We start from the raw sequence: 17,014 nt of genomic DNA, 5'->3' as shown, positions 1-17,014 counted from the left end.
GTCGAAGCCAAATCGGCTTGCTGTCAATGATACCTCAAGCCATGAATAAGAACGCAGGCAGCGTTCGAAACGCGTAGGCTATCTACCTTCACTCTATCTTTTCAGCATTGCAGGACATCATAATTACTATGCTACCGATCCCATTTTTAACGAAGATAATTAAAACTTGGAAAAAGATTATTTTTAAGCACCATGGATCCATCCCCCGTCTCTTCCAAAAATGACAGATCTAATACATTGCCCTACATAGGTAGTGCAATGTATTAGACAGACAGTTGGACCAAAAGTGTGAAAAAAAAGTTTGAAAAAAAAGTTTTTAAACATATAATAAAAGTAATCAAATAAAATACAATTGCCCCTTTCCCTTATCAAATCCTTTATTATTGAAAAAAATAGATAAACCATACATATTTCGTATTGCCGCAACCGTAACGGCCTGAACTATAAAAGTATTATGTCATTTATTCCACGAGCTGAACAGCGTAAAAAAAACCCGTAAAAATCCATACCAGAAAAAAATGCATGTATCAAAAAATGGTACCTATAAAAACTATAGCTCGTCTAGCAAAAAACAAGCCCTCATACAGCTTCGTTGATGAAAAAATTAAAACCTTATGGTTCTCACAACATTATTTTTACAAAAGTAATTTTATTGTGCAAAAAGTTGTATAACATAAAAAAAGTGCTATAAATTAGGTATCACCGGAATCGTACTGACCCGCAGAATAAAGTTAACATGTAATTTATAACACATGGTGAAAGCTATATAAAAAACCAAAAAAACTATGCCAGAATTGCAGTTTTTTGATCACTTGGCCTCACAAAAAATAGGATAAAAAGTGATCAAAAAGTCGCATGTACCCCAAAAAGGTACTAATAAAAACGACACATCGTCCTGCAAAAATACAGTCCTCATACCACTACATCTATGAAAAAATATAATTAGTTAAGGCTTCCATAAGTCAGGAAAGAAAAATATGCAGCTGTGCAGGCTCGAGGGGAACATTTCTTCTGTTTCAAGAGGCGAATTATCAAGGCCCTAAAATTAGGGCACCAGGAAGGGGAGGGCCCAAACATATCTGCTGGAAGCGAGGGTGCCCGTATTATACCAGGACAACACTTCCTAGCAAAATTCCCCAAAATGCAAAGGTGCATAGTGTGGTCCAAAAGGGGAATAAGAAAGGACATAATTTATCAGTGCGACACCGGCCTGTGCAGAAAGGATTGCTCCACAGCGTAACACACATCAATGGATTATTTTACTGTTTTGTTTTTTTTACCCCATTATTATACCACCTGATTATGGCCCTGATGCACTTTGCCCAGCTTATATGTACCCCCACATTATAAACTGAAATACCAGTAAAACTCCAAACAAAACTACTACCAAGCAAAATTCATGCTCCAAAAGCCAAATGGCGATCCCTCCCCTCTGAACCCTACAGCGTGCACAAACAGCAGTTTACTTCACATATATGGCATCGCCATACCCGGGAGAACCCTTTTATAAATTTTGGAGATGTGTGTCTCCAGTGGCACAAGCTGGGCATGACATATTTGCCACTGAAATGGCATATCTAGAGAAAAATTTAAATTTTTACTTTGCACCATCCGCAGCGCAAGCATTTATGGAAAAGACCTGTGGGGTGAAAATGCTCACTACACCCCTTAATAAATGCCTTGAGGGGTGCAGTTTCCAAATGGGGTCACTTCTCAGGGATTTCTTTTATTATTTCACATCAGAGCCTCTGCAATTGTGAACCAATACTTTGTAATTCGCCAAATTAGGCCTCAATTTCGCATGGTACTCTTTCACTCCTGAGCCCTCTCAAATGTCCAGGCAAAAGATTAGGGCCACATGTAGGGTGTTTCTAAAACCGGGAAACACTGCATAATAATTAGAGAGCTGTCTTGTTATGGTGGCACAAGCTGGGCACCACATATTGGCATATCTATGGAAAAAATAAAATTTTTACTCTGCAACATTGAGTGCACACTAATTTCTGCAAAACACCTGCGGGGTTAACATGCTCACTACACCCCTAGGTGACTACTTAGAGGGGTTTAGTTTCCAAAATGGGGTCACTTCTGGGGGGTTTCCACAGTTTTGGTCCCACATGGGGCTTTGCAAATGCGACATAGCTACTTTTCTTTAATTCCTGTGAAACGTTTAAAGGGTTAAGAAACTTTTAAATACTGTTTTGAATACTTTGAGGGGTAAAGTTTTTAAAATGGGAGACTTATTGGGGGTTTCTAATATATAAGGCCCTCAAAGCCACTTCACAACTGAACTGACTCCTGAAAAAATGGCCTTTTGACATTTTCTTGAAAATGTGAGAAATTGCTGCTAAAGTACTAAGCTTTGTAACGTCCTAGAAAAATAAATGGATGTTCAAAAAACGATGCAAACATAAAGTAAACATATGGGGGATGTTAATTAGCAACAATTTTGTGTGGTATAGCTGCCTGTTTTACAAGCAGATACAGTTAAATTTAGAAAAATTCAAATTTTTGCAATTTTTCACTACATTTTTATGTTTTTTTACAATTAAATACAGAATGTATCAAGCAAATTTTGCCAGTAACATTAAGTCCAATGTGTCATGAGAAAACAATCTCAGAATTGCTTATATAGGTAAAAGCATTCCAATGTTATTACCACATAAAGTGAAACATGTCAGATTTAAAAAATAAGGCTCTGTCAGGAAGGTTAAAAATGGCCAAAGAGGGAAGGGGTTAATACAGAGAGAGTATTTATTGCCTTGTTTTATTGCTTAACGCCAAACACTCAATGGATAGCTATTATCGAACTCCTTTTCCCAGCTCAACATAAATGTAAGCTTCTCTTTAGCTCTGGAGTCGATCATATCGCTATAAATAACCAAAATACCTCCTTTCACTTTCTGACCCGAGTGAAGGTAACCACTATACCCACGAGGTGTGCCACCTATTGGACTTATATTTCTAATTAGCCCCAACCCCTTTAGCAGAGAGTTAAGTCTCTGATAGGAAAAAATCTGTGAATTTCGTATATTATATACTTTCTTCAGTTCCACGAATGTCTTTAGGTTTACCTCCGTCATATATTTACCCCAGGGACTGTATTCCATGTTGTTCCCAGAGCTGGAAATTTAAATCAGTTAGAACTCTCTTCAAATGGTTCATTTGAATGTCTTTCAATTCTATCTTTAAGCCCATCTCTTTTAGGGCATACTTACTCCACATTTTTAAAGCAATCTTAGTTGTTTTTAAACCGGTCTCAATCTTCTTAGTTTTATCCAACCAGTAGTTTAATAGCTTTCCTTTAAGTGATTTATTTTAGCAGCATCCATTCAATCTGGACCCACCTTTCATAAGTGTATTCAAGTTCCATTCATTTCTATGGCCCACAGACACCTACCCGTATATTTACGTTAAGTGTCCGGGCAGTAGAAAGCTTCTGTAAAAAATAGGACATGTCCTATTTTTTTATTTTACGGACCGTGCTCCTATATTTTATAATGGGAGCACGGCTCGCAGATGCAGGTGACTGTCCGCGGCCGGCTGTGCCCGTAATCACGGACCGTAATTACAGACATGGTCATGTGTATGGGGCCTTACTAATCCTCTATGTCGTGCTAAGGCCCTGTTCAAACAGATTTTTTTGTAGGCAGAGAAAATTTGCCTCAGAATTCCTTCAGGAATTTTGAGGCAGATTTTAAACTGCCTGCACATATTTTTTTTGTGCCATTTTTCGCCTGCGGCCATTGAAGCTAATGCAAAAACACTTAAAACAACGCTCAGAAAGGAACACCGCAGGTTTTTTCTGCCTCCCATTAATTACAATGGGAGGTCAGAGGCGGAAAACGCAGCAAGGAAGGACATGCTGCTTTTTGCTTCCACGAACAGTCAAAAGCCTTCTGGAAAAAAAACGCCTCTGCTTCCAATTGAAATCAATGGGAGGTGATTTCGGACATTTTTTGGAGCTGATTCTGATGCTATATCCGCGTCAAAATCAGCGCCAAAGTAGTTCTGGGGCCAGAACGCCGTCTGTGGTGATTCCATTCTATTTTTAGTATCTTTCTTTTTCCTATTCCCCTCCCTCCCCCCTCCCTTTCTCAGATGGCGGCCTTGAAACTTTGCTCATTGAACGTGCGTGGTCTTAATACACAAAGGAAATGCTCTCAGGTTCTGTACCATATGCGTAAGCAATGCGTTCACATTCTACTCCTACAGGAGACCCACTTCAGGGCAGACCATGTTCCGGCCATAAAGCATAGATATTTCACACAGTGGTTTCATAGTACTAACCCAGATTCAAAGTCTAGAGGTGTGAGCATTGCAATCCATAAATCCCTCCCGGTCTCCATTGTAGCAACGCAACATGATCCTCAGGGGCGCTTTCCATTTTTTAAGCTTTGTATTGCTGGGAAGCTTTACACTGTCGCCTATTTTTACTTACCTAATTACGATCAAGCGCATGTTTGCAGGAGTTATTTTGCTGAGTTTTCTGAATTTGCTGAAGGCTTTCTGATTACCGCAGGGGATTTTAATTTGACTATGGATCGGGCGTTGGATTCCTCCTCGGGCATGTCCTCTGTCGCTATTTCTCAATTGCTTGCACTCAAAACTAAGCTTTTTTCTTTGCAGCTAGTGGATGTTTGGAGAATTCTTAATCCTCAAGGGAGAGATTATACTTTTTATTCCCCGGTTCATGACATGTACAGTAGAATTGACTTGTTCTTCATTAGCCATTATTTACTCTCGTAGAACCCAGAGTCCCAGATTGGCACAATGATCTGGGCAGATCATGCACCCATCTTTCTGTCCCTTACTCTCCCAGACACAATATCGAGAGAATGGCAGTAGAGGTTAAATCTGAATCTCTTAAGTAATTCAGTCTGTCATGTTTCATCGCTCCATTGCTGACTTTCTTTTTCATCATGTCTCAGACACTACTCCTCTGCCAGTTCAATGGGAAGCATTGAAGAGCGTTATACGGAACACTTTTATACAACAGGTGTTAAGGATCTGCCAGGCACAGCTTCTGTATCCACGCCCATAGGTAATCAGTCTGCACCTGCTTCTATGTCTGTGAGACTGACTCCGTCTTCCTCTACTCAGGATGGCAGGCTTAGGAGTGGGAGAGCCTATCACAGCCTGGCCAGACGGAGCTAGCTCCCGCCCTCTGTCTATTTATACCTGCCTTTCCTGTTCCTCCTTGCTTGTGATTCTTCTTGTTTTGTTTCCTGGCCCTGCTGCAGCTTCTTGAACCATTTGACCCTGCTTCATATTGACCCTGGCTTACTGACTACTCTCCTGCTCTGCGTTTGGTACCTCGTACACTCCTGGTTTGACTCGGCTTGTTCACTACTCTCCTGCTCTGCGTTTGGTACCTCGTACACCCCATGGTTTGACTCGGCTCGTTCAACACTCTTGTTGCTCACTGTGTTGCCGTGGGCAACTGCCCCTTTTCCCTTGCTTCTGTGTACCCTTGTCTGTTTGTCTGTCGTGCACTTATTGAGCGTAGGGACCGTCGCCCAGTTGTACCCCGTCGCCTAGGGCGGGTCGTTGCAAGTAGGCAGGGACTGAGTGGCGGGTAGATTAGGGCTCACTTGTCTGTTTCCTTACCCCCATCATTACAACAGGGAGCAAGATTGAAAAAAGAAAAAGCCTTTACAATTAAACGTCTACTGTCTCAAATACGTGACCTAGTATCAAAACATTAGCAGACTCAACTCTCCCAGACATTAGTTGAGTTGATGGAAGCCCGAAACTCACTGAGGGATCTACTTGATCAGGCACACACTTCTTATCGAGATCGCTGTCGCCGCTACTCTTATGAACATATCAATAAAAGTTCTAGCTCGGACGCTTCATCCAAGATCTCCTCAATCATTTATCCCCTTGATCAAAACCATATCGGAAGAACCAAGACATAAATCAGAGGAGATTGTTAATATCTTTAGAGAATATTATCACTCCCTATACAATCTTAGGGACCCCCTGGCAGATATGTCACCTTCTGACCTCCAGCGTAAAATAGACACCTATGTTTCTGACACAGACTTGCCGATCTTAGATGCAACCGAGACCTCTTCCTTGAGTGAGGAATTCTTGGAATCAGAAGTAGATGTAGTTATTAAGTCTTCTCCAGCTGGTAAAAGCCCAGGTCCGGATGGATTCCCGTCATCTTTCTACAAAGCCTTTCTCACTCAGCTTCTTCCATTCATAACTGGGGTCTTTAACTCCGTATCTTGCTTGAGCCCATTCACCCCACAAACTCTGATGGCAACTATCATTGTCATCTCAAAGCCGGGGAAAAATCCCTCTATTTGTTTGAATTTTTGACCAATTTCATTGTTAAATATGGACGTTAAATATTACTCAAAAGCTATAGCTAATAGGTTGCCTCCTATCCTTCCACGGGTTATACATTCTGATCAGGCAGGATTTGTTCTACGTAGAGAGGCCCGAGACAACACTAATAAGACCATCTTATTATTATCTAATGTCAGGAAAATGTACATCCCCACGTGTTTGGTATCAGTAGACGCAGAATAGGCTTTTGATCGTGTTCACTGGGAGATCTTGCGTTCAGCCCTTTGTCAGTTAGGGATTGGCCCCAAAAGGTTAGAACTGATACTTTCTCTATATCAGAAGCCTATGACTAGGGTAAGGGTTAATGGTATGCTGTCTCCCTTCTTATCAATAGCAAACGGTACCAGACAGGGTTGTCCCCTATCTCTGCTGCTTTATGTTATTACGATAGAACATCTAGCAACAGCTATACGTAATTCTCCAGATGTTTCTGGGATTAGAATAGGACAGACACACCATAAACTGGCTCCATACGCTGATGACCTCTTACTCTTTGTTACGAACCCTTCTATTTCCTTTCCGGTTCTCATATGAGAGTTCGAGAGGTTTGGTCAAGTGAGCAATTTCAAAGTAAATGATGCAAAAACAGAAGCACTAAACATCTCTTTACCTATTGAGATACTAGACAGCCTAAAAACGTCCTTCTCATTCAAATGGCAATCATGATCTATTAAATACTTAGCGGTCCAGATCCCAGGAGTCTTAGCGGATCTATATTCCCTAAATTTCCCCCCACTACTTCAATGTACCCTTAAAAACCTACACTCCTATGACCGCAGCACCTCTCCTGGTTCGGCCACATGAACGTCATCAAAATGGATATAGTACCACGCTTCTTATTCCTGTTCCAGTCGGTTCCTGTTCTTGTTCCAGGGACGTTCTTTAAGAGAGTTCAAGGGGCCTTAAGTAGATTTGTTTGGGTCACTCTAAGGCCAAGCCTCAGCAGGAAAGCTTTGTCTCGTCCAAAGTTGAAGGGGGGAGCGAGACTTCCCAATCTCCTTATATACCATCAGGCCACTATTCTTATGTGAATTGTAGACTGGTTTCACAATAGCTCCAACATTCAATGGGTCTCGATTGAACGGACCATTACCGCAATTTCCCTTAGGTCCCTACCTTGGATTCTGCCGGATTATAGACCAGCCCTTTCTACTTTCCCAATACTTACCCAAAATGTCCTCATTCTTTGGGACAGACTCTTAGTCCGAAAGGGCCTTTCACATAGACCTGGGCTTTTTAGGCCCCTCTTCGACAACCCGGAATTTCCACCAGCTGCCACAAAAATTATTTCTTGGTATGGTCAGCCTCTTATGACAGTCGATTAGGCCAGGTCTTATCGGATGATGGACGGCTACCCTCCTTTTCTGAGATGCATGGGACCTGCGCTGGTTTGAATATGCTCAGCTATCCATGGTAAAAAATGGGAAGGATCCTCCAGCTCACCTGAATTGATGTTCACATTGCCTGTAGCGCTTGGGTTCTCGTGTCGGTACACGTGTTGAATAGACAGAAGAAATAGGAAAATGGATCCAGCGGTGAGACCAAATGTGTCAGTTAAAATCGGAAACTCTTCCAAGTTTTATTTAGCAAAAAAAGGTGATTAAAATAGACAATCCGTGTTTCTTGAAGTCAATGGCTAGTTGAGAGAAAATAGGCAAGTGCCTACGCGTTTCAGACGCGATAGGCGTCCTTAGTCATGGCTTTCTTGTCAAGCTCTGACTGGCGTGGATGGAATTTATGTCCGGTTCGTTCAAATGAATTTAATTGCGGTCCAAACTAATTGACAAGCTGGAACGCTTCCCCATTTTGAATCTTGAGGACTAATTGGATGAAAACGAAGATGATGGCCGGAGACAACTGGTTAGGTAAGGAGTTTAAGATCTGTTTATATTTTGTGTTGTTTAAAGTACTTTTGATCGTGCCGTAGCCTTAGTCTATAATTGAACAAATAAGGAAACAAAAAGGAGTAACCAGTAAACAGAGTTTGTCTAATTGTGGACAGATTGGGTTAAAATGTACATATAATGTGGAAGAGTGTTGGGTAAAAAACATATTAATTCATTGTTACTGGAGATAAGTGTTAATATAATATAATTTTGTATTATATATTTTTTGTATTTTGTATTTTATTTGTTTGGTTCATTGGAGTGTGACGTATTTTGAATTGGATACTGGAGTGTGTACTCCAATTTATATCAGTTATGCAGCATGATGGCGCAGTTGTATATATTGTGTTTATTTTTCCTATTAATTATATTTAAGGTTTTATAGGATAATCATGTTTATTTAAATAATGGAAGTTTAATGATAAGACTAAAAATTTAGGTATAGATATAGATCTAGTTAAGGGTTTTCAGGACTCGAACAACACAGTTATGCGTTATGTTGTGAATATTTATTTTCCCGTTAATTGTATATAATGTATTTTTGGTTAGTAAATAATGGAAAACTTGATAAAATAATCCCGTTAATTGTATATAATGTATCTTTGGTTAGTAGTATTAGTTTAAATAATGAAAACTTGATAATATAATTCTGAGTGAGTTGTTAGTTATCAAATTATAGGTTTTATGGATTAGTCAGTAATGGAACATTAATTCTTTCCTAATATTAAGACCTTTTGGCACCCTGGTCTGTAATCTGAAGATCCAATATGCCTCTCTTGTATGTGTTTTATGTATAATGTCTCCTCCTCTCTTGGGAGTGTGGATTTTTTCAATAGCGTAACATTTGAAATAATTGGTCGATCTGTTATGTTGATGGATGAAATGTTTGGCAGCATTGGAGATATTAATGATATTTGGGTTACGTATATATCCCAGGTGCTCTAATATTCTTATTTTAAATTTTCGGTTGGTGCATCCTATGTATTTGAGGTTGCATTGGGTGCATTCGATGATATAAATTACCGATTCTGTGTTACAGTTGATGCAATTATTGATGGTGAAAGTGTTGGTATTATTTGTATCGACAAACACCTTTTTTGGTAGTGCATATAGGCAGACTTTGCATGGGTTGTTCCAGCATTTGTAGAAACCTTTCTGTTCCAACCAAGTAGTTTTAACTTCCTTAGAATTGAAAAAGGACGGTGAGAGGGAGCTACCTAGGGATGGGGCCTTTCGTGCCACAATTCTGCATCCATCCTTGAGAACATCTTCCAGAGTATCGTCCTCCATTAGCATAGGTAAGCGTTTGGTAATGATCTTTTTTATGTTGTTGAACTGATTGTTTTGCTGAAGGACCAAGGTCGGTTTATTTGAGTCTGATGTTGTATATGGCTTCTCTTGAAACAATAAGGCATCTCTGGATTTTTTGTGAGTGATGTTATATGCTCTTCTTAGAGACCAGTTGGGATATCCTCTATTTTGTAGTCTGTTTTGAATTTGTTTCTGTTCTGATTCATAATATATGTCAGAGCTACAATTACGTTTGGCTCGGCTCATTTCCCCAATTGGAATTGATTTGATTGTCTACTTAGAGTGATTACTTGTTGCGTGTAATATAGTATTGCCACTCAGTGGTTTTCGGAAAGTTTTTGTTCGTATCAGAGTTCCTGCCGTTCCTGTTAGCTGTAGATCCAAAAATACAATGCTATCCTTGTTCCATGTGTGGGTAAATCTAAGGTTAGATGTGTTTAACCGCTTCCCGCGCTGCGCCGCAATAGTACGTCCTGCAGAGGGGTTAGTTCCCGCATCAGGACGTACTATTGCGGAGTAGTTCCCGGCGCACACTGTCCTAACGAACAGTGTCCGGGAACCGGGAGGTCAGCTGTCCCTGACCATCGCCGCTGATTTCGGCAATTAACCCCATAAATGCGGCGACGAATTGCCGTCGCCGCATTTAAGTGGTTTGAAGCACATCGGCAGCCCCCACGAAGTGATCGTGGGGGCTACCGATGCTTGTCGTGACAATCGGAGGTCAGACAATGACCTCCGGGTTGCCATGTACGGAAGCCTCGGAGGAGCAGCCTCCGGCCGGTCCTCCGAGGCTTCCTGTCAGTTTGACTGTCACGTCACAATGACAGTTGGAGTACATTACACTACGTGTGTAGTGTAATGTACTCCAGCAGCGATCAAAGCTGCAAGTCTAAGTGTCCCCTAGTGGGACAAGTGAAAAAAGTAAAAAAAAGAATAAAAATGTTTTTAAAAAAAGTGTAAAAATAAAAGTTATAAGTGATATAAACAAACACTTCATTTTTTTCCTATAATAAGTCTTTCATTATAGGAAAAAAATGAACACGTTAAAAAAAGTACACATATCTAGTATCACCGCGTTCGTAACGACCCCAGCTATTAAAATATAATGTTATTTTTCCCGCACGGTGAACACCGTGAAAAAAAAATCAATAAAAATCTACACCAGAATCGCTATTTTTTGGTCACCACCCCTCCCAAAATAGAGAATAAAAAGTGATCAAAAAGTCGCATGTACCCGAAAATAATACCGATAAAAACTACAACCCGTCCCGCAAAAAACAAGCCCTTACACCGCTTTTTTGACTGAAAAATAAAAAAGTTACGGCTCTCAGAATATGGTGACACAGAAAATAAATTATTTTATAAAAAAGTGATTTTATTGCGCAAACGCTGCAAAACATAAAAAAAACCTATGTACATATGGTATCGCCGTAATTGTACCGACCCGCAGAATAAAATATAATGGTCATTTATCGTGCACGGTGAACGCCGCAAAAAATAAACTAAAAAACATTGTCAGTATTGCTTGTTTTTGGTCACCCGGCTTGCAAAAAAATGTAATAAAAAGTGATCAAAAAAATCGCATGTACCCCAAAATGGTACCAATGAAAAGTACAGATTGTCCTGCAACAAATAAGCCCTCACGCAGCTCCGGTGGTGAAAAAATAAAGAAGTTCTGGCTCTCACAATATGGCGATGCAAAATGTGCAGAGCGTTCTAGAAGCGGGTAACATCCGACACCATTTATCAGTGCGACAACGGCCACACATCTATGAATTATTATTTAATTACCGCATTATTATACCCTCTTATTATGCCCTCATGTTCTCCGCACAGATTACACATGCCCCCCACATTATAAACTGAAATACCAGCAAAACCCAAACAGAAAAACTACCAAGCAAAATCTGCGCTCCAAAGGCTAAATGGCGTCCCTCCCTTCTGAGCCTTGCAGCGTCCCCAAACAGCAGTTTGCGCCCACATATATGGCATCACCATACCCGGGAGAACCCGCTTAACGTTTTATGAGGTATTTGTCTTCAGTGGCACAAACTGGGCACAACATATTATGCACTAAAATGGCGTATCAGTGGAAAATTGCAATATTCACACCATCTGCTGTGCATTAACCCCTTTGAGCACTATGACTTAATAGCACATCATGGTGCGGGGGTGATGTATGGAGCGGGCTCACGTGCTGAGCCCGCTCCATACGCTGCGGGCGTCGGCTGTGTATTAGAGCTGACACCCAGGACTAAGGGACAGGAACAGCGATCGCACTGTTACAGAAGCCTTTAAAAATAACAATATACTGCAATACATTAGTATCGCAGCATATTGTACCCGCGATCCAATGATCGCTGGTACAAGTCCCCTAAGGGGACTAATAAAATGTGTAGAAGAATTCAAGTTATTAGTAGTGAGAAAGAAAAAAAGTTACAAAAAAAACCTTTTCCCATTTTTCTTCAAAAGTAATGTAAAAAAATAAACAGAATTGATATCGCTACGTCCGTAAAGGGCCGAACTATTACAATATGCCATTATTTAACTCGCACGGTGAACACCGTAAAAAACTTAAATAATTTAAACCGTCAAAATCGCTGTAGTTTTCGTTTTTACCGCACTGCGAAAGCTGTAAAAACTAAAACCCCAAAAAATGGAATCAGATTTTTTTCCTATATTACTATATTTTCCTATTTTTTTTCAGTTTCCCAGTACTTTTTATTTCACTTTAAATGGTATCACTAGAAACTACAATTCCTCCCGCAAGAAATAAGCCATCACATCACTCTACTGACGGAAAAAGAAAAAAGTTATGGCTCTTGGAAGGCGGGTAGTGAAAAACGAAAATAAGAAAGCAAAAAATGGATCAGTCCTGAAAGGGTTAATTCATTTCTAATGAAAAAAATGTATGACCACATGTGGGGTATTTCCGTACTCGGGAGAAATTGCTTTATAAAAATTGGTTGTTTATTTCTCCTTTATCCCTTGTGAAAATGAGAAAATGCAACATTTTAGTGGAAAAAAATTGTGATATTAATTTTCTCCGCCTAATTCTAATAAATTCTGCAAAAGACCCGTGGAGTCTATATTCTCACTATACCCCTAGAAAAATTCCTTGAGGGGTGTTTCAAAAATTGGGTAACTTGGGGGGCTTCCACTGTTTTGGTCTCTCCAGGGCGTTGCAAAGGCGGCATGGCACCTAAAAACAATCCATCAAAATCCGTGCTCCAAAATCCAAATGGCGCTACTTCCCTTCTGAGCGCTGCCATGGGTCCAATCAGCAGTTTATTACCACATATGGGGTATTGCCGTAATCAGGAGAAAATGCTTTACAAATGTTGTGGTTCTTTTTTTCCTTTATTCCTTGTAAAAATTTAAAATTTCTATGCTTTTTCAGAAAAAAAAGTTGATTTTCATTTTCACTGCCTAATTCCACTAAATTCTGCAAAAAACCTGTGTGGTCAAAATGCTAACTATACCCCTAGATAAATTCCTTGAGAGGTGTCGTTTCCTAAATGGGGTCACTTTTGGGGGGTTTCCCCTGTTTTGGTCTCACCAGGGCGTTGCAAACGCGACATGGCACCGAAAACCAATCCAGCATAATCCGTGCTCCAAAATCCAAATGGCACTCCTTCCCTTCTGAGCCCTGCTGTGGGTTCAATTAGCAGTTTATTACCACATATGGGATATTGCTGTAATCAGGAGACATTGCTTTACAAATGTTGGGGTGATTTTCTTCATTATGCCTCGTAAATATTACAAATTTCTATGTTTTTTCAGAAAAAGAGTAGATTTTAATTTTTACAGACTAATTCCAATATATTTAGTGAAAAACCTGTGTGGTCAAAATGCTAACTATACCCCTAGAAAAATTCCTTGATAGGTATAGTTTCCAAAATGGGGTCACTTTTGGAGGGTTTCCCCTGTTTTGGTCCCTCCAGGGGGTTGCAAACGCGACATGGAACCGAACCGAAAACCAATCCACCAAAATCCGTGCTCCAAAATCCAAATGGCGCTCCTTCCCTTCTGAGCCTTGCTGTGGGTCCAATCAGCAGTTTATTACCACATATGGGATATTACCGTAATCGGGAGACATTGCTTTACATATGTTGGGGTGCATTTTCTTTATTATTTCTCGTAAATATTAAAAATTTCTATGTTTTTTCAGAAAAAAGTAGATTTTCATTTTTACAGACTAATTCTAAGAAATTTAGCGAAAAGCCTGTGCGGTCAAAATGCTAACTATACACCTAGATAAATTGAGGGGTGTAGTTTCCAAAATGGGGTAACCTTTGGGGTGTTTCCACTGTTTTGGCACCACAAGACCTCTTCAAACCTGACAATATATTCTAAAAAAAAGGAGGCCCAAAATCCACTAGGTGATCCTTTGCTTCTGAGGCCGGTGCTTCAGTCCATTATCACACTAGGGCTACATGTGGGATATTTCTAAAAACTGCAGAATCTGGGCAATAAATATTGAGTTGTATTTCTCTGGTAAAACCTTCTGTGTTACAAAAAAAAAAATGTATTAGAAATTAATTTCTGCAAAAAAAATAAAATTTGTAAATTTCACCTCTACTTTGCTTTAATTCCTGTGAAACGCCTAAAGGGTTAAAACACTTTGTGAATGCTGATTCGAATACCTTGAGGGGTATTTGCAGTTTTCAAAATGGGGTGACTTCTGGGGATTTTTTAATATATAAGGCCCTCAAAGCCACCTTAGACTGAACAGGTCCCTGAAAAAATAGCCTTTTGAAATTTTCTTTAAAATATGAGAAATTGCTGCTAAATTTCTAAGCCTTGTAACGTCCTAGAAAAATAAAAGGACGTTCAAAAAACGATGCAAACATAAAGTAGACATATGGGAAATGTTAACTAGTAACTATTTTGTGTGGTATTACTATCTGTTTTACAAGCAGATACGTTTAAATTTAGAAGAATGCTAATTTTTGCTAATTTTTTCTAAATTGTGTTTTTCAGAAATAAATACCAAAAGTATCGACAAAATTTTTTCACTGACATAAAGTACAACATGTCACGAGAAAACAATCTCAGAATCGCTTGGATAGGTAAAAGCATTCCAACGTTATTACCACATAAAGTAACACATGTCAGATTTGAAAAAAATCGGCTGGGTCCTGAAGGCCAAAACAGGCTGGGTCCTGAAGGGGTTAAATTAAGGAAAGTTATAAAATCTCAGCTATCCATATTCCTCCGATCTGCCCTACCAGGGGGCTTCAACTGTCCACACATATCACCTTTGAATTCATACTGCTACAATCGACAGCTCCAGGTCGCGTCATATCTACAATATACTGCCTCCTATTGGAGGCCTCGGCGGATCAAATCCCTGCATACGTTAGCGCCTGGGAACGTGAATTAGGGGATAGTCTGACGACAGTGGACTGGGACGCATTTTTCTGTTGACACATAAAATGCCTATGGCATGTCATGCTCAGAAAAATAATTTCAAGATTCTGACTAGGTGGTATTGATGCCCTCTGATCCTACACAAAATGTATCCTGATGTGTCTGATATTTGTTGGCGTTGCGGCATGGAGATCGGAACGATGTTACATATCTGGTGGTCATGCATGGTCCTTCAGACATTGTGGAAAGCTGAATTCGATATTTATGCCTTGGTTGAGAGATCTCCCATGCTGCCCACTCCACAGATTGCTCTCTTATCTCTGATTCCTGGTCCATTACTGGGGATTGCTCCGACACTTCCTGACGGTGGCTCGAACTATCATCCCCAGGCATTGGAAGTCCACTGAGCCCCCCACAATCAAAGAATGGGTTGTGGAGATGGATCTTCTACAGAGAATAGAAACATTGATGGCAGAAGATGGAGATCACTCCGCTCTAATTATACTCCTATCGCAGGCATGGTCTTCCTTTAAATCGGGACCACATTTAGCTATTTGGTTAAGTTGAAATTAACCTTATTGGTCCTCCGACACATATACGTTCATCTTATAGGGGCTTACATCTGATATTGGGATAGCTTCTCCCATTTCGGTTCCCTTCTCCACCTCTTTACCCCTTCTCTTCTCTCTTTCATTCTTAATTTCTTTCTAACTTATATTATTGTTATTATTTATATATTCTTACCTCATTCCTTTCTACTTAATCCTGATAATCTATATTGAATTCCCTCATGCTGCCAAGATAACAATGTGCTGCTTTGTGTGCTGCATTGTTTATGTTACTCTCTTGAATAATTGTACTTGTACTGGTTCAATACTGTAATTACTTAGTATATATTGATTTGTATGTATCTGTTTCTATCTTTTGTACTTGTAAAATCTGTAAATAAAAATCAGATATTTTTTTTTTTTAAATCAGCGCCAAAAAACTGTGTGAACTGACCCTAAGACGAAGGAATCTAAATGAAAGAAAACAGGGCAGTAATTAGAATAAATTAAAATAATTTAAAAAAATGATATAACCACAAACATTTTGTTATTAAAAATTAACATATAATAGTTTCATATATTTTTTTTATATTTTCTAGAATAAATCTCTATATTGTGTCCCTGTAATGTACATTGATTTAATTTTTTTCTTATATTCTGCTATCTCCACAGACTGCCACATTGCATAGTAATTGAATGCTCTACTAAATGATGAAAGTGTGATCGATCAGTTTGCTTTACACTCATTTCCAATGCAAGTGAAACATATTTGTTTATGGCTTATCCAAACTGAATAGTTTACGGATAATGTGGAAGATATTGTTAAAAAAGTATCGATTGGCAAAGTGCATGATAGCTACCGCATGTGTTCTTTACACTTTGCGCCGGACGCATACACATACGATCAGGACAGACGAAGATTGCGACCAGATGTTATCCAACATTGAGCATCAGGCATTTACAGTGAAGGAAATAAGTATTTGATCCCTTGCTGATTTTGTAAGTTTGCCCACTGTCAAAGACATGAACAGTCTAGAATTTTTAGGCTAGGTTAATTTTACCAGTAAGAGATAGATTATATTTAAAAAAAAAACAGAAATTCACATAGTCAAAATTATATATATTTATTTGCATTGTGCACAGAGAAATAAGTATTTGATCCCTTTGGCAAACAATACTTAATACTTGGTGGCAAAACCTTTGTTGGCAAGCACAGCAGTCAGACGTTTTTTGTAGTTGATGATGAGGTTTGCAAACATGTAAGATGGAATTTTGGCCCACCCCTCTTTGCAGATCATCTGTAAATCATTAAGATTTCGAGGATGTCGCTTGGCAACTCGGATCTTAAGCTCCCTCCATAAGTTTTCGATGGTATTAAGGTCTGGAGACTGGCTAGGCCACTCCATGATCTTAATGTGCTTCTTTTTGAGCCACTCCTTTGTTGCCTTGGCTGTATGTGTCGGGTCATTGTCGTGCTGGAAGACCCAGCCACGAGCCATTTTTAATGTCCTGGTGGAGGGAAGGAGGTTGTCACTC

This window comes from Rhinoderma darwinii, chromosome 1, assembly GCF_050947455.1.
Source record: "Rhinoderma darwinii isolate aRhiDar2 chromosome 1, aRhiDar2.hap1, whole genome shotgun sequence".
NCBI classification, from domain to species: domain Eukaryota; kingdom Metazoa; phylum Chordata; class Amphibia; order Anura; family Rhinodermatidae; genus Rhinoderma; species Rhinoderma darwinii.
Note: the sequence above shows the minus strand (reverse complement) of the source record.